This window comes from Dama dama, chromosome 12 (assembly GCF_033118175.1).
Source record: "Dama dama isolate Ldn47 chromosome 12, ASM3311817v1, whole genome shotgun sequence".
In the NCBI taxonomy this organism is placed as follows: domain Eukaryota; kingdom Metazoa; phylum Chordata; class Mammalia; order Artiodactyla; family Cervidae; genus Dama; species Dama dama.
Genome location: NC_083692.1, coordinates 15,633,685 through 15,654,064, shown reverse-complemented (window position 1 = coordinate 15,654,064; position 20,380 = coordinate 15,633,685). Strand labels below are relative to the sequence as shown.

The following is a 20,380-nucleotide window of genomic DNA, read 5'->3' as shown; positions in this document are numbered from 1 at the left end:
CGCCAGGTCTCACGAAGGCCCACCGGCCTCCGGGGGGGGCGGGGTGGGGGGCTGGTTTGTACTTGTCCATGGCCCCATCCCCGACTCCGCCTATCTGGCTCCACGGCCTGCCCCTGTCTCCATCCCGGCCTGGATAAAGCCTGCGCTTTATCCAGAGGCTTGCAGGGCAGCTCCCTGGACCCCATCTCCCCAGGGAGCGGCAGCACTGGTGCCTAGAACAGGGTGGCACCGGCTGGTGATGCACGGGGCCAAGGCGACCTGTCAGATGCGTCCTCCTCCGCGAGCTGGGTAACCGAGGGGAGGCGGCCAGCAAGCCCGGCCCCGGCTGCAGCTGGTGTCGCCATGGAAACCGTGCAGCAGCAGCGCCACCCGGGGCCTGGCCTTTTCCCTCTGCCTTTTTGGCAGGTTTCCTCAGCCACCTAGAAACCCATTCACCCAAGCGAACCGGGGCCTCGCCCCTGCCCCCCACCCCCAGCCCGCCCTTCGGTGGTCCTAGGCCGGGTCTTCCTCCCCCACCCCTTCCTCCCCCTCCTCTTCCTCTCCCAGCCAGCCTTTGCCAATGCGCTGGGAGGAGAGAGCTGGGCCAAGGAAGAACTCAGATTTTCAATTCTAAGCAGATTTCCCCTCCACAGGCAGCGAGCTCTTTCATGCATTTTTTTTTTCCCCCTATTGTCCTAAACGCAGAAACTTGCATTAGGATGAATGAGCAGAAACTCCTGTCTTTGTCAGAGCCTTGGCAGAACGCCAGGCATAGAATGACCTAAAACATTCAGAACTAAATGGAGCTGGAGAGGGGGTGGCGGTCGCTTGCCAGTGAGAAATGGAATAGTGCTGGGGGGGGGGGGGGGCGGGGAGTGGGGGGGAGGAGCGATGGTGGCTCTTGTTTCTAATTATAATAATAGTGCTCTTGGTGTGCCCAGAGACACCAGGCTAGGCCTTTTGCACAGATTCTTGTTTAATCCTCCCCAAATTCCTATGCCCTATATATCCACCCCCTCACCCGTTTTCGGAGGTGATGAAATCGAATCAAGGCCCAAGATCAAATGACTGATGGAGTGGGACCTTCAAACTCTGGAGCCTGAACCACAACTCCAAGGTCACCTTCCTGTGGGCTGATTCATGACTCAGGCCAGCAGTTCCCATCACCCAGCGCCTCCCACCGCCAAGCCCCGGCCCACCCCGCCCTGCCCGAGCCCCTCCCCCTCCTTCACCAGTTCACCCTCATTTCCATTTGTCAATGTAATTTGTAAATCAGACTGATTTATCTACTTGCTGCCCCCAAAGCAGATAGTGAAGGGAGACCCTCTGGCAGAGAGAAGTGTGTGTGTGTGTGGGGGGGGGCTCTTTCCAGACCCAGGCAAGGTGTGTTCGAGCTGCCTTCAGGGCAGACAGAGCCCTTGCTCTGCCAACGTTTGCATCACATTTTTGTCTCCAGTGTGCAAACTCCAACATGGGGCAAGCGCTCAGCAAACGTTATTGCACACACGGTGAATGGTCGCCATATACCCCCCTCCAGCTCCAAGTCTGCCCTTTCCCACCCCATCTGGGCCCGGGGTCCTGGCCTCTAAGGACTGTGTCAGGGAGCTCTCTTGCTCTCTGGCTTCTGCTTGGATTCAGCCAATAGGATGCTGCGGCCCGACATTAGAAGCAGGAGGAGAAAGAGTGGGGGTCTCTACTCCCCACTCACTTTCCTGCTGGGACATGGGATGACGCTGCTGTTTCCCCCAGCCACAGGCCTCAGCTCTTGTCCCCCCGTTGTCCCCTCCCACAATACAGCTTGGCCACATTCCCTCAGGCCCACCCCCTATGCTGTGCTGAGCCCTGGGGACTCTCAGTCCTTGCCTTGTCCCCGAGGGGTTGCTTCTCTGAGGGGTCCCCTTTCGAGCCTGCAACCTTCGGTTTCCTGCCATGACTCAGTCAAAGGCAAGCTCCCACCCTCCATCATGCCCTCTTGGAGGTGGCAGAAATACGGCAGCGAACAAAGCAAACAAAACCCCTTCCCTCATGGAACTGGCGTGGAGTAAGGCAGACAACTAGCAAACAAACAAAATACAGTGATAAGTGCCAGGAATGATCAAATGGATGGAAATTCAGTGCATGCCATTGTAACAGGAGGGAAAGGGGCAGGGCACAACTTTTTAAAGAATGACATAGCCCAAGGACACAACAAAAACCGATTAGAATCAAATGGGACCAAGATGGCAAACAAGACTAGACCTTAATCCTCAATCGACAAGCCATGACAGTCCCGCAGCACTGTTAAAAGACCGAGTGGGCGGTGGCCCAAATCCTGGAAATCTCCTGCCCTTCCCCAAAATAGTTGGAATAATCCTCCCACTCATTAGCATATGAAATTACCCAGCCTATAAAAACTAACCATACCAAATCTCACAGCTGCATTCACCCTCTGCAATGGCCCACACTCTGTGGAGTGTGCTTCTGTCTGTATCTGAATAAATCCACTTACCTATCACTTTGTCTCTCACTGAATTCTTTCTGTGATGAGACATCAAGAACCTGAGCTTCATTAGGTTCTGAAACCAGGTACTGTGGGTTTTGGCTCGGTTCGAGTCCCAGCCACGTGGGTTCAAATCCCAAACTGGGTTTTGGCTGGGTTTGAGTCCCAGCCACATGGGTTCAAGTGCCAAGCAGGGTTTTGGCTGAGTTCAAGTCCCAGCCACATGGGTTAGAGTCCCAATCTGAAGTAAACAGTTTCACCATCATTTAGATGTTACAGCTAGACTTGAGAGACGATCTAGTCTAAACCCCTCACTTTACAGATAAAGGAAAGGAGGTCTAGAAAGGATGCCCAAGGTCACACAATGAATTATTGGTAAAAACTGAGCTAGATTCCAGCTGCCCTCAACTCTGCCATGACTGTGGCCAGAGCAGGTGCCACTCAGTCCATGGAAACGGGAGGGATGCAAAAAGCCTTTAAATCCCTTGTTCTTTCCCTTCTTCGAGGACAATCTTCCAGAAGCAGTAGTGGGGGCAGCCAGGAGTTTACTGGGAGGTTCAGGCAGCCTGGCAGAAAGGAAAGCAACGCCAGCAGGAGCAGTGGGCATGGCCTTCTTCCACCTTGGGGGCATCTTGCTGCTCACCTGAGCAGAGGGCACGGTGGGCCTTGGAGCCCGCAGGATGCCAGAGCAGGGGTGAGCACGTGGAAAGGCCTGTGGACCAGGGCACTGGGGTTGCACAGTGGTGGGAGCTGGGGGAAGGGCTCGCACTGCGCGCCTGGCTGTTTGGGGCGGACATTGTTCTTTGGTTGCTGACTAAGCCCCAGCCCACGTGCAGCGCTTGGCTGGGAACATGCCATGCCCTGCTTGACCGGGCCATCCGTTTCCCAAGCCCCACAGTTCTTCCCCTTCCACCCGTTCACCACCTTGGCAGGTCCCCAGTGCCCCGCTGGGTGGAGGCAAACAGCAGGAACCACGTCTGAGGTCTGCAGCCTGGTGTACAACTCACGCAGTATCTCAAAATGTGATCATCTTTGCAACTATCTGGGAGGTGAGTTAACATCCCCATTTCACAGATGGAGACAAAAGCTCACCAAAGTTGTGTGACTTGCCCAGGGCCAGAGAGCTGGAGGATTCCAAGCCAGACTTGTCTAACAGGAAAGCCTAGGTTCTTGCCCCACATGCCTCACAGATGCCTGCCAGGGGGCTTTCTGGAACCTGCCAGCCCATCCTCCCAATTGGCCCAGAACATGGGCTGTGGGCCATACCCCTCCCCACTTTCCGCTGTCTCCTTGGTGTTGGCTGCCCCTGGGCCTGCAGAGTCTCGGGTCCATGCCCAGTGTGGCTTCTCTGCCATGTGGCCCTGCACCAGGCTCTTGGCCCCGAGGCTAGGCTGGGGTTGCCATGGCAATGCCCTACCCCTGGACTGCCTCGTGGGCCCCACAAGCCACTGGAATGTCTCAGAAATCCCACCATTCAGGCCAGCATCCAAACCACCTCTCCCAGGCAGCCACTCTCATTACGAACAACAGGAAAATCTTTTCAGATCGTGTCCTGATTTTCAGTTTGGAAAACAGATGGCCACCATTGCAAGGCCCCCATACGGCCTTTATTTCCCTCTTCCCCTTCCATTCTGTCCTCTCTTTGTCTGTCTGCCCAAGAGCACGTGGTGGTTACAGACACAGACACAGCTTTGGCTCAAATTGTAGCTCTTCCGCCTCCCAGACATTTGACCTTGAACTCGTCCTTGGGTTTGATTTCCTTGGCCATCAGGGGGATGATAATAATCATATCTGCATCCTTGATTTTTCACACGAATTAAAGAGACACTGAATCAGAATCAGTGTCCCCTTCTCAGCAAAGTACCCTCTCCATTTAAAATTACAAACCTGTCCCCACCTCAGCATGGCTTTCCTGTTTCCCTTATTTTTCCCCAGCATCTATCATCAGCTTATGCACTGTTTCAGTTATTTTACTTTACTATGGACTCATTGGAGACCCTAATGCTGGAAAGGATTGGGGGCAGGAGGAGAAGGGGACGACAGAGGATGAGATGGCTGGATGGCATCACTGACTCGATGGACATGGGTTTGGGTAGACTCCAGGAGTTGGTGATGGACAGGGAGGCCTGGCGTGCTGCGATTCATGGGGTCGCAAAGAGTCGGACACGACTGAGCGACTGAACTGATGTTAATATTTTACTTACTGTACTATTTTTCTTTGATTATTGACTATTTTCCCTTCCACTAGAATGTAAGCTCCATGAAGGTAGGAATTTTTTTTAATAACTCTGTTTCCATGGCTTGTCCCCTGTGTCTACAACATTGTCTTATGCACAGAGAACTCTCACAATTTTTTCTTGAACAAACGGATGAACGAGGATGGGCCAGTGGCCCAGGTGCTATTTCCAGGCTGCGATCATGAGGCACCTGGCTGGCGCAGAGCCGGCTTGTGGTTGGCTGGAAGTTGACTGAGACTATTGTCTTTTTGCTTTCACTTTCCTCTGCCCCCACCCACACCTCGGGCCTCCCTTTTGAAAGGGGCCCTGCAGAGAGCCGCCTGGGCCGAGACAGACAGCATCCTGACCCGACCCGGGAGCCAAGCCGGCCACTCTGGCTCCTGACCCACCCCACGGGACAACCCCTTGCTGCCAGGGCCTCCCTCCCTCCCCTCCTCTCACCCACGCAGGAGGTTGACTCAGGACAAAAGACTCTGGAGCAGTGGCCTCAGGCCACCCTCTCACTGCTCAATCATCCTGCTTTGCCCAGCGCTGCCGCAGGAAGGAGCCCCAGGCCCGGGCCAGGCTGAGAGCTGTGCAGGTCCCCCAGGACAGGGGGCCTGGGGGCCAGGAGCTGCCCTCCCTTATTGGGGTCCCTCTGCTGGCAGCTGGCAGGCTGTGTGCCCCCTGGGGCCTCCTCCTCCCCATGGCCGCTTTCACTTTCTATTTTCTCCAGCCTCCGAAGCAGGAAGGGCCAGGCCAGGGCCGCAGGACTAGCTCCTGGAGATGGAGTAAGGGCTGGGGGAGCAGAAAGACTGGCCCTGGGGGAGAAAGAGGGTTCATCAGCTTCCTGTGCCCCGGGTGTACCCCTGGGAGTAAATCTCTACTAAGGATACTCCTTTACGGGCCTCCTCTGACAAGAATCCCTTCCAAAGCACTGATAAGTCATGATCCTTATCTTACTGGATCCACACTCCGGGGCAGGGGGAATGGAGAAGACAGGAGTGACAAGTCAGAAGCAGTAAACGTCCTCCGGGCTAAGAGGTGACACCGCAGCCACACAGCCAGGACATGAACACTTTGTCTCATTTCTGGACTGCAACGAGATCCAACCAGTCCATCCTAAAGGAAATCAGTCCCAAATACACATTGGAAGGACTGATCCTGAAGCTGAAACTACAACATTTTGGCCACCTGATATGAAGAGCTGACTCATTGGAAAAGACCCTGATGCTGGGAAAGATCGAAGGCAGGAGGAGAAGGGGATGACAGAAGATGAGATGGTTGGACTGCATCACCGACTCAATGGGCATGAGTTTGAGTAAACTCCGGGAGTTGGTGATAGACAAGGGAGGCTTGGTGTGCTGCAGTTCATGGGATCACAAAGAGTCGGACACGACTGAGCAACTGAACTGAAGGACTGACCTCATGGAACCAGCGGTCGGCCTCTGAACAGGGAGACCTGCTCAGTCCCTGTCGGCCTCGGAGGAAACTGAGGCTTGTGGCCTGGCAGGATCTGGAGTGGAAACGGGGCTGGCACCTCCCAGAGGCTCCTTACAGAAAGGAATTCTCCACTTCTGGATTCCCAGGCAGGCCAAGTGTGTCTCAAGAGAGGAAGTGACATCTGGGGAGTGGGGGAGCCAGAGTCATCAATAACACAGAAGAGAAAGTGTATTCATTCCTATTTTCTCAAAGTGAAAGTCCCTCAGTCGTGTCCAACTCTTTATGACCCCATGGACTATATAGTCCCTGGAATCCTCCAGGCCAGAATACTGGAGTGGGTTGCCATGTCCTCCTCCAGGGGATCTTTCCGACCCAGGGATCGAACACTTGTGCCTTGAGTCTCTTGTGTCTCCTACACTGTCAGGCGGATTCTTTACCACTGAGCACTCTGGGAAGCCATGTGTATTTATAAGGAGATTTTATGGAGGGAGGAGTAGACAGACAGGAAAGAACTAAACGGACGAACAAAAAGATAAATCCAGGTAGCAGGAAATGCCATGAAGGAAATAAAGCAGAAGAAATGTGTGGAGCATGACTGGCAGCAGGATGGTAAGGGACAGTCTGTCTGAGGAGGCGGGCAAAGCTGGGGGTGGGGACAAAGTCTCTGAGGTCCGAACAAGCCCAAAGCAGGGCTGCCTGCCCAGAATAAACCCCATTCACGCACGTTGTCCTGGTGTCGTTTTAATAGTGAAATTTCATTTCACTGTCAAGAGCGGCCCACTTGGAAGATGCTCCTCACCAGCGGTTGCATTTATTCTCGGTGCAGCGGGAAGCTGTTGGAGGAACTCATGTGATTGACGTTTTGAAAAGATCTCACTGGGGCATAGTTGGGTCAGATCTCAGGGGGCAAGAGGCCAGAACGGGCAGGACCAGGGGCGGCTGCGGCCACTCAAGCTGCTGTGATGTGCCCTCGCACTGGATTCCACTGGGGGGGGGGGGTGGTAGGGGGAGTGTTAGAGGCCAGAGAAGGACCTGAGGATCAATCCCCCTTCCCCCAGTCAGCCGTGGTCACTCCTGAGACGAACCTCAGCACTCAGGGGTCTCCCCCGTTCACCTTCCCGTCCTCCGCTGTGGTAGAGCCCCGCCACAGTGGGGAGGGCCAGGCCCCTTTCTGCCTCCCCACCTGCGTCCAGGCCCTCCCAGCCCCCCACCCCCCACTAGCCGGGCCCACCCCTCCTCCCTGTAGGAAGCCGGCTGGCAGTCCTGCTGCTTGACCTTGAGCGGCAGGTCCGGTGTTTGCAAAGTCAAAGTGAGTCACTTCCTCCCTGGGGCCTCCCCCTCCGCGGGCAGCCGGCGCTCCCTGCCCCCTCGCCCGCTGGGGCTGGTGCTGGCACAACACAGTCCGCATGCTAAGCGGTCCCGCCCGAACCCGCTGCCCCAGGCTCATTTGTCACCCGCTGCTGACTCAGCGTTTCTGGGGAAGGCTTTCCTTTCACCTTAGAAAAGGAGGCCGGGAAATGAGGCGGCCCTGGCTGCTCCCTCCCTTCCCTCCAGGACGTGTGTGCGTGTGGGAGTCTGCCTCTCTATGCCTGTGTGCGTGAGCCTGCGTGTTACTGAGTCTGTGGATGTCACTGAGGTGTATCAGTGTGAGCATGGACCTCTGGGTCTGTGTGCATCTTCTGCGTGTGTCTGTCTGTCTGTCTTGTTGCGTGCACGTGTGCTCAGTTGTGCCCAACTCTTCAACTCCATGGAGTGTAGCCCGCAGGCTCCTCTGTCCATGGGATTCTCCAGGCAAGAATACTGGAGTGGGTTGCCATTTGCTCCAGGGGATGTTCCCAACCCAGGGGTCGAACCAATGTCTCTTACATCTCCTGCATTGCAGGCAGGCTCTTTACCACTAGCGCCACCTGTGCTGAGGTCCTTGCACATGTGTGTGGGGGTGTGTGGGATTCTGCCCTGTGTACGTGTGTCTGGGTGTCATATACCATATGGGCGTCTAGGTGAGTGTGTGTGGACTTTCCCATCATACTATAGGCCTTTCCCCTCCTCTTTCCTTCAGGCCCAGCATCCTCCCACCAGACCACTCCTTGACTCCCAGAATGACCCCTACCTGACCTCCCCTGGTGCCTGCAGCCCCATCTCCCACTTGCACCCCTCCATCCTCTGTCCTCTAAACACAGGACCTCAGGGATTAAAAACACGAGCTCTGGAATCAGACAGATCTCGGTTTCAGCCTTGGCTCTGTCACTCGAACTTGATTGAGATCCTTACCTTTTCTGAGCCTCATACTGCAGAAGTGATCATATCTTCATAAAAGAGATAATCTCATGATAAAAGTGAAAGTGTTAGTCGCTCAGTTACTGACTCTTTGCAACCCCATGAACTGTGGAGCTCACCAGGCTCCTCTGTCCACGGAATCCTCCAGGCAAGAATACTGGAGTGGGTTGCCATGCCCTTTTCCAGGGGATCTTCCCAACCCAGGGATGAAACCTGGGTCTCCTGAACTGTGGGCCTTTTCTGCAATTCCTTACCATCTGAGCCACCAGGGAAGCCCATCTCATGAAGGAGCCTGGCAGATAGCATGCTGCAAAGGGTAGCTGCTATTTCTTCCTAAAGCAATTGGCCCAGTGTCAGGCACACAGCCAGGGAATAATGAACAGCAAGCGCTCAAGAACAAGAGAACTGTGAGGCCATCTCCTTGGCCACTGGGGCAGGGAGGGGCGGGGAGATGGTGACCTGGATTGGGAGCTGGGCAGGAGCCGTGTGCATGACAGTTAAGGCAAGGAAAGGCAAGTGGTGACCTGATTTAGTGCTGCCTGGGGCACTCAAGGAAGCAAGGGAGGAAACCGAAGGGCAGGCGCTTGGAGGTGCCCTGCCCTAATCTTCCCCAAACTGAGTGCTACCTGACACCCCAGCTCCAGAGAGGGCCCAAGGGGAGGAGCAGAACTCCTCCCCCACCCTTCCCCCAGAGCATCCCTCCCGCTGTGTCCCTGGGAGCGCCCTCACATCCATTTGTCTAGATCTTCTTAACAACCCTGTGAAGGAGATTCCTAGCATCCCCATTTTACAGCTAGGAAAACTGAGACTCTAGGTGGTTAAGTTCCAAGATTACAGGGCTCACACGTGGCAGAAAGAACCCTGGTATTCCAGTTCCCGGTCCTGGATGTCTACACCATCTGCCCTCTTCCTGCACACACACACACACACACACACATATACACCAGCTTACACTTCAGATGGCCCTCCCTCCCCACCCACAGGTACCCACATATGCTGGCATCACACTCTCCCTAGCACCAGCTCCTATAGCAAATCCCTCCCAGGCCAGCCAATTCCTGCCCTCCTTTGTTAAAAATTGACTTCCTTAGGACTCCCCTGGTGGTCCAGTGGCTAAGATTCCACACTCCCAGCTCACACACAGTCCCAAAGGCTACTAGACCTCCATCGTAGCTAAGTCAATACCACCAGATGCTACCAAAGACTTAGATACCCCCAGACATTCCACAGCCACCACACTCTGCCATAGCCCTACCTCTATTTCACCCAGGGAAACCAGCAGACAGTGGGCCGTGTGGGCAGAAGGAGACAGCACCAGGCGTCTGGTTGCCTGGAGATGGGACTTGGAAACAAGCCTAAACGAGAAAGGGGCACCCCAGAGCGTCTCTCTAGCCTGATTGGCCCTTCTTGCTCCAGCAAATCTAGTACCACACTGGAGACAGGACACCAGTTCTCTTCCCAGCTCAGGCCTGGATTTCTAGGTGAGGACAGGAGTCATTTCCACTTTGGGGTCCTGTGACTCGTGGGGAAAAAAGGGATGATAAGCATCTCTAGCCGTCCTGATTCACAGGGTTATCCGAGCATGAGGCGGGACCTTTTGCAAAGCAGACATGCCCATTTCTGTCCAGACACAGTTCGGGCGGGCAGTGGGCGGCTGCAGCCTGTCCTTACATGGGGCTGAAGGGGCCCAGCCACCCAGTGACTCACTCACTTACCCAGCCAGCTGAAACCTAGGCCCCACCCTTCCCTTCTCCTGCCACCCACAAAGCCCCTTCACATAGCAGTCGCAGAGACTAAGGTAAGGAGAGACATTTCCAAAGGTTGGCAGGTGACAACCAAAGGCAAAAAAAACCCAAAAAAAGCCACGTGATCGCTTAACCAACTCTGGAACCACCTACCTCTAGGTTTCCTGGTGTGTGATTTCGTTAGCCAATCCCTTACCGTTGCTTAAGTATTTTATTTTTGCAATAATCTTGCAACCCAAGGCAGCCCACCCCCACCCCCACCAGACCATCCAGTGTGAACCTGGTGGGCTTTCTGTGTTATCCTTATCTCGGATAATCTGCCAGTAACACGGCTCCCTGCCTATCCTGAAGGCCTGAGATCAGAGGAACAGATGTGATACCCTGATGAAGGTGGTGACTTTGAGGACTGCAAATCTGGTGGAAGGTGTGTTAGTAAGCAGAACATGGAGAAAGGAACTCAGCAGAAACAAATTCTAGTTGTCAAGGGTTGAAGACCCTGCACAGTGAAGAACTGACATCCCCAGAGCAACCAGGTTGAGACCCCCTAGTGGATCAAGAAATAGTTCAGTGGATTGCACCCAGAATTTTTTTAAAAGAGAAATAGAACTGAAAAACATGAGCATGGGTTACATATGATGAAAAGTGGATCAGATGGTAAAGAATCTACCTGTAATCCAGGAGACTTGGGTTCGATCCCTGGGTCTGGAAGAGCCCCTGGAGTAGGAAATGGCAACCCACTCCAGTATTCTTGCTTGGAGAAGAATCCCATGGACAGAGGAGCCTGGTGGGCTGTAGTCCGTGAGGTTGCAAAGAGTTGGATACAACTGAGCAACTAACACTTACCTATAGTTTCCTACAGCTTGTTTGAGCATATATAAACACTCATGCGAAATGCATTTCTCACTGAGGATGTTGGTTTTAAAAGTTTGGAAGCCTCGGCTCTGGGTATAAAGGTGTGAATCTCACAGGGCGCTCTTTTTGTATATGAGGGGCAGGGGTCTCTTTGTCCTGACATTTGGTTCCAGCCTCCCCAGGAGGGTCTGTGGGGAGCAGTGGACCCCCACTTTCCTAAGTACAGAAGGAGGCTTCCCCTTTATACATCGCCATGCTCATTCTCGCTGCTTTCCTCAGCAGGAAGGGATGGCTGGGGACTTTACCCAGAATCCCCACCTCTGGAATGTTTTCCTGTTTCCCAAGAACCTCCACTTGGCCTTTCAGAGGATGAGATGGTTGGATGGCATCACTGACCCGATGGACATCAGTTTGACTAAGCTCCGGGAGTTGGTGATGGACAGGGAGGACTGGCGTGATGCAGTCCCTCGGGTCTCAGAGAGTTGGACACGACTAAGCGACTGGACTGAGCTGAACTGAAGAACCTCCACTGGGCAGGGTAATCAAGGTCTTTGGATACAAGGTCGTTTCAGAGCCTTCCCTGTGGGGAGCACCAACCTGTCCCGTTCCTAGTCCTAAGAACCTGCAAAGAGGTCGCGGCCAGCCTCCGTGGAAGTCAAGAAACATAGGTGTGGGCCCTGGGAAAGCCTTTGCTCAGATGTCTTCCCCTCCCATTTCCATAATTTGGCAGAATCTTGAACATAGTGGGGCGGGACAGAGAAAAAACTAGAAAGCTCGACTTCTGCCACCAAGGCCGGAAGCCCCACTGGGGCCCCAGCTGGTGGTTAGCCCCTGTTTGTCATTTTGCAAATCTGGTCTACCCACCTCCGGTGAAAACTCCCAGCATCACCCCAGGGGGCAATGACTAATTACAAAACACATTTTTCTCTCTGTTTCATTTCGCTTGCTTCCCCGCCCACAGCGCCACCCCCGCACAAGCCGCCGACTCCCTCGCTAGACTGGGTTGAATGAACTCTTGGCCGGCCCCTCCTCCCCAGTCTGCACCCTCTGGGGCGCTTTCCTGCCCGCTCAGCTTTACTTTCACTTTCTAGTTGCTCTCACTCTGCATCCGCTTCTTAACCCTGGCGCCCTGGCTGTTTTCTCAACGTGGGGGCCACTGCTGAAGCCCTGAGCTGCTCCCAGTTAGTCAGGTATTTGATTCAACGCCGGTCCACAAATCTTTATCCAGCGCATTCTGTCCCAGGCTTCCAGTGATCAGTGCTAGGGACCCGGGCAAGGTTCTGCACACCCAGCTTCTGGAAGCCTGATGACACAGAATCACAATCAAGAGATTAGAAACAGTGCACAAAGCCTCTGCGGCTTGGTCCACGGTGCTAGGGAGGCCACGGAGAGGGGACAGCTAAGCCGTTCTGGGGCAGCCAGGGAGGGGTCCCTGGAGGGGGGAGAGGTCTGCACTGAGGCCTGAAGGCCTTGGAATTGGCTGTTAGCCAGAGGAAGAAAGAGAGGCGTAATTCCAAGCCAAAGGAGCCGCCTATGAGTGGTACCACCTTTGGTGAGGCTGGCTGGAGCCCACCGAGAGGGGAGCAGTGTAAGGAACCGGGGTCCCCAAAGGCAGGAAGGAGGGAGATCTAAAAGAATCTTGAAAGCCTGCTAAGCCATTTGGATTCTGTCCTGAGGGTGATGGGGAGCCCTGGGAAGGTCTTAAGTCAGAGGGACATAACCGCATCAGTGGGTTAGAGGTCAAGACTGTACACTGAGAGATGAGTCAGGAGGTGGTAGTTGCAATGGGAGGAAGTGAATGGACCTGAGAGATACTGAGAAGGCAGAATATGGAGGTTAGGGAAAGGAAGCAGGCAGGGGTGACCCAGAGTTCTTGCTTAAATGGTGGTCCTCTGTTCCCTACCGGAAGAAGAGGTGGGTGGCAGGGTAGGGGGTGGATACAAAGGTCCATCTAGTCAAGGCTATGGTTTTTCCAGTGGTCATGTATGGATGTGAGAGGTGGACGATAAAGAGAGCTGAGCACAGAAGAATTGATGCTTTTGAACTGTGGTGTTGGAGAAGACTCTTGAGAGTCCCTTGGACTGCAAGGAGATCCACCCAGTTCATCCTAAAGGAGATCAGCCCTGAATATTCATTGGAAGGACTGATGCTGAAGCTCCAATAGTTTGGCCACGTGATGTGAAGAACTGCCTCATTGGAAAAGACCCTGATGCTGGGAATGATTGAAGGCGGGAGGAAAAGGGGATGACAGAGGATGAGATGGTTGGATGACATCACTGACGTGGTGGACATGAGTTTGAGTAAACTCTGGGAGTTGGTGATGGACAGGGAGGCCTGGCGTGCTGCAGTCCATGGGGTTGCAAAGAGTCGGACACGACTGAGCGACTGAACTGAACTGAGGGGGTGGATGACAAAGTCCTTCTGGACAAGTTGAATTTTACATGCCTGTGGGACACTAAGCCTTTGACTACTTGCTCTGTGCCCCATTCTAGACTGGCACTGCCACCCACACACGATGGTAATGGAAGGCAGGGTGAGGTGCAGTGTGAGCAGCAGTGAAGGTCTACAGTAGAGAAGTCGCTGCAGGCGGAGGACACCACACCAGCACAGGGCCAGAAGGGAGCGGCAGGAGGTGGGGTGGACGGCTCAGGATGGGTTGGAGGAAACCCAACGCTTCCACGGGAGGGATGTGGTCCGGGTGTGGCCTGTTGCTGTGGAGGCAGGAAGGTGAGGCCAGCAAAGCTTCCGTGAGTCTGAGGGGCGTGTTGATAGTGAGAGCAGTTTCGGTGGTGGTGGCTGCGGCAGAGAGCAGTTTTGGTTTTGAGGTTGGAGAGCAGCAGGGAGGGAGGCAAGCTGCCTGAGGCTAGGTCAGCTCAGCGAGGGGCCTGCTGGGCCCCAGATATCCTCTTCACCTTTCGGTAAAGTGTCATTGAAATAGCTTTACATGTCTTAAGAGATTCTTTCTCATTTTGTGCCCAAACCTGCCACCCCTGGGGGCCACGTGGAACCTAACAGGCTCTTGCCCCCTCCCATTCCAGAGTCAGTCCAGGAAGTATTCACCAGCCACACTCAGCCTCCTGTTCCCTAGATTAAACACTGCATCCTTTTCTTCCTCTGTTCTCAGGCCTGTTCCTGCCATGGGGAGCTCTCTTCTGACCACAGTACAGTTTTATTGGCTCGTAGCATCATCCGAACACGGCCCACTGGCTATATTCTGCCAGCATGCAGGATAGGACCATCACCTCCCTCTGTTTAAATGTCATTTTATGCAAAGCTGCCCCTCCCGTGGTGCACTCCCTCCATCACAGATCTAACTCCAAGACTGAAAGAGAAGCTGAGATTCTCTCAGACCCAGACTAGAGTTAAGTGTCTTAATTTGATAGATAAGAAACTGAGGACAGTCTGGAGATTGAGAACAGTCAAGAGACTGAGGACAGTCACAGAACTGGAGATTGGCACACGGACAGTCAGAGTCGCCAGCCCACGCCATGGGCACAGCCAGCAGTGGACTGGGGTAAGCTTGCAGCCGTGGTGGTGGCTGCTGCAGCAGGTTTGAGGGGGTGGCAAAGCATCAGTCTGAGAGCTGTCAGTGGGAGCACACACTGGTAGAAATATTTTGGGGCGGGTATCAAAAAGACTTCAATCCAGGACATCCCTGGTGGTCCAGTGGTTAAGAATCCACCTTGCATTTCAGGGGACGTGGGTTCAATCCCTGTTCGGGGAACTAAGGGCTCACATGCCGCAGAGCAACTACAGCCACTCCTGAAGCCCGCCAGCCACAACTAGAGAGTCCGTGTACTGCATGAAAGATCCCGCATGATGCAATGAGGATCCCACATGCTAAGACCTAACACAGCCAAGTAAATAAATAAAAAGAATTCAATCCCCCCAAAATACAGGGCTGTTGATAGGAAAAAGTGTAAGGATGTTGTCGCAGAGGTAGCTAATTATTCCATAATTTATTTTCTCCTCTTTTTCTTTTAGCAATAGAACCCCCAATTTTTGAGGGGCACATCCTACTCGGTATAAAGATTCCATTTCCAGTTAGGTGTGGCCATGTGACCAAGTTGTGGCAAAAGTGGGTGTGAGCAAAAGTGATGTGCACCATGTGGGCTGTGTGCTTGGGGTGAAGTGATCTTCCATTTTTCCTCTCTTCCACTTCCGATGGCTGGAATGTGGACCCGGAAAACATGGTGTTAAGTCTTCTTCAACCACATAGACGAGGGCATCGAGATAAAGGTAATTTGCATCCTTGACTAAAGCAGAGCCACCCTGTCCACCATGAATGCTTAAACACCTACTGAAACTGAAAAGAGAACTCATTTAAGCACCTGTTACTGTAGGTCTTTGTTAAAGAACTGCATCCTAGCTGGTATAGACATTCATTTCAACATTGAGTTGTTTTTTTTTTTAAACAGAAATGCCTAAATGTCTATCAGAGAGAAAGCGAGCAAAGGAGCCATGGTAACTCCACACAATTAAGTACAAGAAATCATTGAAAAAAAAGAAATAGATGTATCTATAGGAGCAATGTTCCTGATAGACTATTAAAATGAAAAGTGCAAGTGATAGGAGAATGTAGCAGATGCCTGTGGTTTGCAGGGTTTCTGGGGACAAGTTACTTCCTTCCTCTCCTGTAGAAGATACAGGGGACACATTCTGCCTTGCCTTGGATGGTGTGATCTGAGGAGAGAGGTCTAGTACTGTGGCAGCCTTTTTGTTCTACCTAGGAAGACCCTAGAGTTGGTGAAAGTGAAGCTGGTGGAGGTGAAGGACCCTAAAGAGAAAGTCCACATATCAAAGGACAGAAAGAGTTAGGGAGCCAGGTCTGCAGGGAAACTAAGGGGCTGAACAGAAGTCAGTGCGCAGTTAGTGAGTCTTCAAACTGTTTGTTTATCAGTTTAAGTCAATTTTAGCTAGGTTTTCTTCGGCTTTATAAAAATGATTCCTTATAAGGATAATTATTATAGTTTATTAATAAGCCAAGTATTTTAAAATCTCAGTTTCCTTAAAAACAGATTAAAGAAGTGATGATACTTCTAATGGTACAATTCCATGCAGCCCAAATTTTTTTTAAAAACTCTACATGTGGTGATATAAAAAGATATAGATATTTCAAGATATTTCATTAGGTGAAAAAAAAGGGTGGAGAAGATTCTGTCAAGTATGCTACCATTTGTGTGAGAAAAAATAAAAGTCTGAGCGAATATGTTTCTTAAAATGCTTGAAGTATCTCTTGAAGTATACTCAAGAAATTGATAACAATAAGAACTTAAATAGTGAGGGAACTGAGGAGAGAAGAATGCTAATTTTTCACGGTCTACCCTCTTAGCTTTTTGAATTTTATACTATGTGTATATAATACCTGTGCAGAAAATAAAGTTAGTTTAAAAAAAAATTTAAAAAGAAGACTCATAAGGGAGAGAGTGTGCACACGGGACAATTTAATAATTGTCACATGTACCTGCATGCACTCAGTGGGAAAGTCGTGTGTCTAGATGTTCCTAGAAGTTGAATGATATGCACCAAACTGTTAACAGTGGTTACCCCAGAGGAGAGAAGTTGGACCCTGTGTGTGTGTGCCGGGGAGTTAGGGTAGGGTTGGGTAGGGGTGTGTATGCTGTGGGGACTAGCTTATCAACTGGAAACTCACCCCACTCTAACATTTCTTGCCAGGCACTGTTCTGCACAAGTATCCAGTATGCTTAATCCTCTTCCCAGGAGCTGAGGAAGAGCACTCCTATCACCTCCACTTAATAGGTGGGGACAGAGGCTGAAAGGAGCCGCGAGGGACTGCAGAGCGGGCTGGCACTTGAGCTGAGACCGTTTGGATTCAGGTGACCGTCCTGACACATAGCATTTTCCCACCTTTGTGACCCCCTGGGTGGGGCTGTTGGGTCCCAGTTACGTGCTGGGACAGGAAGCCCTTTGTCATGGAGCCCCTCACCCAACCACCTCGAGGGCTCCGGCTCCGCTCCAGGAGGGCGGCAACCCCATCACAGTCTCCTGCTTCTCCCAGCAAGCAGCTGACAGACACCACTTCCCTTGCCTTCCCCATCTGGAAGACAGGAAACTGGAGGTTAAGCCTCATGGGACTGCATTTTGTTTAAGCTTTATTAACAACACTCCTCTGTTTACTTTGGGAAATGTATAAGAAATTGGTAATACCCAGTGCGGATGAGGTTATGAGGAGGATAACATAGTGGGTGTACGGATAATATCGGTGGGTCTGCAAAGGATCTGGGGGAGATGACTGGACAAAATCCATCCCATTTAGGAAAGCACAGACCTTCAGAACTAGCCATTCCACTTTTAGGAAGGTATCTGACAGAACCGTTGAACAAGTATGCTGACTGTAGCGGTCCCATAAATCATAACAGGCTCTGGAATTCTAGGCAGCTGTCAAAAGGAATAAAGTAACTCTGAATTAGGAACAGGGACAGAACATGTCTGTGGTGTAGTATTTAAAATACAAGTTGCAAAATAATATGTAGAGAATAATGCAAGTTTTTTTTAAAAACAATAAAAATAATGTGTATAGAAAACACGTATATATAGAAAATGGTCTGAAAGCATACATGCCAAAATGATGATAGTGGAAAGTAGAATTCGGGAGGAAATGGAAGGTGAAAAAGAACTTTTCATTTTTCATCTGTATGCTTCAATATTGTCCATGTTTTTATAAACATATCTTAGCTTTGTAATTAAAACTTTTTTAAAAAATTAGGAGCTAATAAATGATTTTTTTCATGGCCCAAGCATCAGCTTGCCAACTATCCCCTCTCCCGCATTGCCCCCTCCCTTCCACATGCTGTCTCATCTTCTCCTGTTTGCTATCTTTGGACCTGAGGCTTCTGAGCTGGCTGCAAGGCTCCAGAGCCCCTCTAAACCACACTCACTAATCTCTCCCTAATCCTGGCTCCCCAGCAGCTCAGACCGCCTGCTGTCTGCTCCTGTGGGAGGTGGGCAGGAGTCCCCTTGGTTTATACCTCTCGGTTTAAAAAAGGAAGCAGCTATGGATACTCAGGACTCCAGGACCTGTGAGCCTCTAGAGAGGGGGCCTGGGCTCTCCCAGGAGGCCTTCCTCTCCTCCTTACGCATATCCATTGCAGCCAAAGCATTTTCTAAGATTTGGGTGGGACCGCAGAGATGGTCTTGTTCCAAGGTGAGAACACTGCATCCAGGCCAAGCCTCTCTGCCATCTGCTTCTTTCCAAGTGTTGTCCCTTAATTTCAGTCTGAACGCTCACTCTTGTTAACTGTTCAATAAAGGCACTCCGTCAGAAAGCTGCCATCTGTATCAGAGCTTCTTGGCTGTGATGGCACGGGGGTGGGGAATCACCTGGGGAGATTTGCGAACTGCTGACACCTGGGCCTGCTCCTCGTGGTTCTGATTTATTTTAACTGCAGCGCTGGGACTTTTGTTACTCCCTAGACAGGGCTGAGAACCACTGATTCAACACGGTCTGGTGTGATTTGTGTGTGTGTGCATATAGGCTGCGTGCATATATTAATGTAACCCATACGTAGAAACCTGTACCCCCACACACCACCAAAAGCCAGATTTCCCAGCACACAAAATAACATGCACTGCTGAGGTCACCAGCAAAGAAAGACACCCAAAAAAGCCAGAAAAAAAAAAAAAAACATTTCAAATGTGATATTTAAAAAAATGAAAAGGTCAGAGTGGGGAAATTCAGAATCTTCATTGCGCTTCTTTGCTTGTTTTTGGATGGGGCTTTTCTTATACTCCATGTGGGGAGAAGAAGCCCCTTGATCCTTCCCTGGTCTGGCAATGAGACCCAGGGAAACCTTCCCAGACTGGGACCTGGGACCCTTCACTGCAGAGCTGCAAGGCTTGCACCTGGACACAGCTCTCCTCAGCTACAAACATACAAAGAAACTATATGGGACTAAAAATAACCCTGTGTGTGCACAGTTGGGGCAAATGCTGGACCAAAAAGATACAAAAAGACACACACACACAAAAAACAACTGTCATTTCTGAAGAGCCAGGAGCAGAACAAAACTGGGTGTTGGGAGCAAAAGCAGGGTACTGGGCAAGCCCCCCTAACACTCAACACCACAAAGGGATGGGCAAACCACCTAAGCTACCCCTCACATCCAACCCCCAGACACCCCCCTACCCTCACCCCAGGGCTCACCCCCACCTCAGGGAGCCAGCAAGGGAACCTGTTATTTGTTATCCCTCTGTCCTATACCTGGTTCAGTATCCCCGGTAAGCCTGGCCTAAATTTCTTCTCTGGCCTCTCGTCAATTTCTGCTCATGGGAAAGGCCAAGAACGCTGGTTGGTATCCGCCCTACACCCTACATATCCACAAAGAGGGCTGGTTGCTCAGAGTCACACGGCAGGTGTCCTGGTTGAAGTGTCCAGCCCCTCTGGATGGGCCAAACCTGCCCCTGGTTCTCCCAGGAAAAGTCTTCAGAGTCCTGGCATGGGGCCAGAGGGCCCAAGGAGGCTATGCTCCCAGTCTTCCAGGCCCTGCCCCTGCCCCAGAGGAGCAATGTGGCCAAAGGAACCAAGCTCCTATACCTGCAGGTGGCCCCAAATGTGGGGGGCTCTGACCTCAGGCTGAGGGGTACACGTGCGTGAGATGTATACATGGAGGCCTGCCTCAAGTAGAGGAGAGTGGACTAGCTTCAGAGTCATTTCCCAATCTAAGTTTGATGAGTCAAGTATACAGAGTGAATCCCAAGGAAATCCTTGGGGAAGTCCTATGAAGGACTGATGGGTTGGTTTTCATCTGGGTAATAAGGGAAGCTTTCCTGGAGGAGGTGAAATTAGAACTGTGCCTTGAGAGATGAGCAGTACTTAACAGGGGAAGGAGAGAGAGAAGACAGAGCTGCCACTACCTATTGCTCCACGCCTCACCCCTCCTCTTCCCTGACCTGTGCTACAGAAGCCCTCTGCAGCCTTGAGGACAGAGAGCTCTGGGAGAGGGCTGGGGAGGAGCCAGAGGGTGCCCACTCCCACTCCCCTCCTGGAGATCAGCCTCACAACTGAGCATCCCTCTCTGGACCTGCTGGGCTCAGTCCTGACTCCTCTGACCTGGCCTTGAGATGCCCAGTCAGTCTCCTCCCGAAGCCCCTGTCTGACAGCGCATCGCTGCACCAAGTCAAAGCTGGGGAAATCACTCCGGGGGCTTCCCTGTGGACCCTTGGAGCCTAGATCTCAACCTGGAATGGCCTCAGAAAGATATCAGAAACCAGGACCCCACTCTTGCACCTGCAGAGTCTTGACTATGCCAGGTGAGTCCTGGGCTTTCTGAAGTTGCTTCCAAGGACGCGGATGACCAGCCAGGATTGAGAACCACAGCCAGTGCCCCCAAGGTAGGGGAGAGAGGGAGGCAGGCAAGATGGAAGGAGGG

The 20,380-nt window shown here is 52.2% G+C and overlaps 1 long non-coding RNA gene across 2 annotated transcripts; it reads left to right on the top strand.

Annotated features, from left to right (window-relative positions):
- Positions 1-12,072: 12,072 nt before the first annotated feature.
- Positions 12,073-18,019, top strand: LOC133067159 (uncharacterized). 2 transcript variants are annotated; one of them, XR_009695212.1, is made up of 4 exons: positions 12,073-12,181; positions 14,116-14,505; positions 14,976-15,230; positions 16,668-18,019. It is a non-coding gene; the product is annotated as an uncharacterized LOC133067159 (long non-coding RNA). The 2 variants fall into 2 exon arrangements; XR_009695211.1 differs by lacking the exon at positions 14,976-15,230 and having other exon boundaries at positions 16,668-18,016.
- The last annotated feature ends 2,361 nt before the right edge of the window (positions 18,020-20,380 follow it).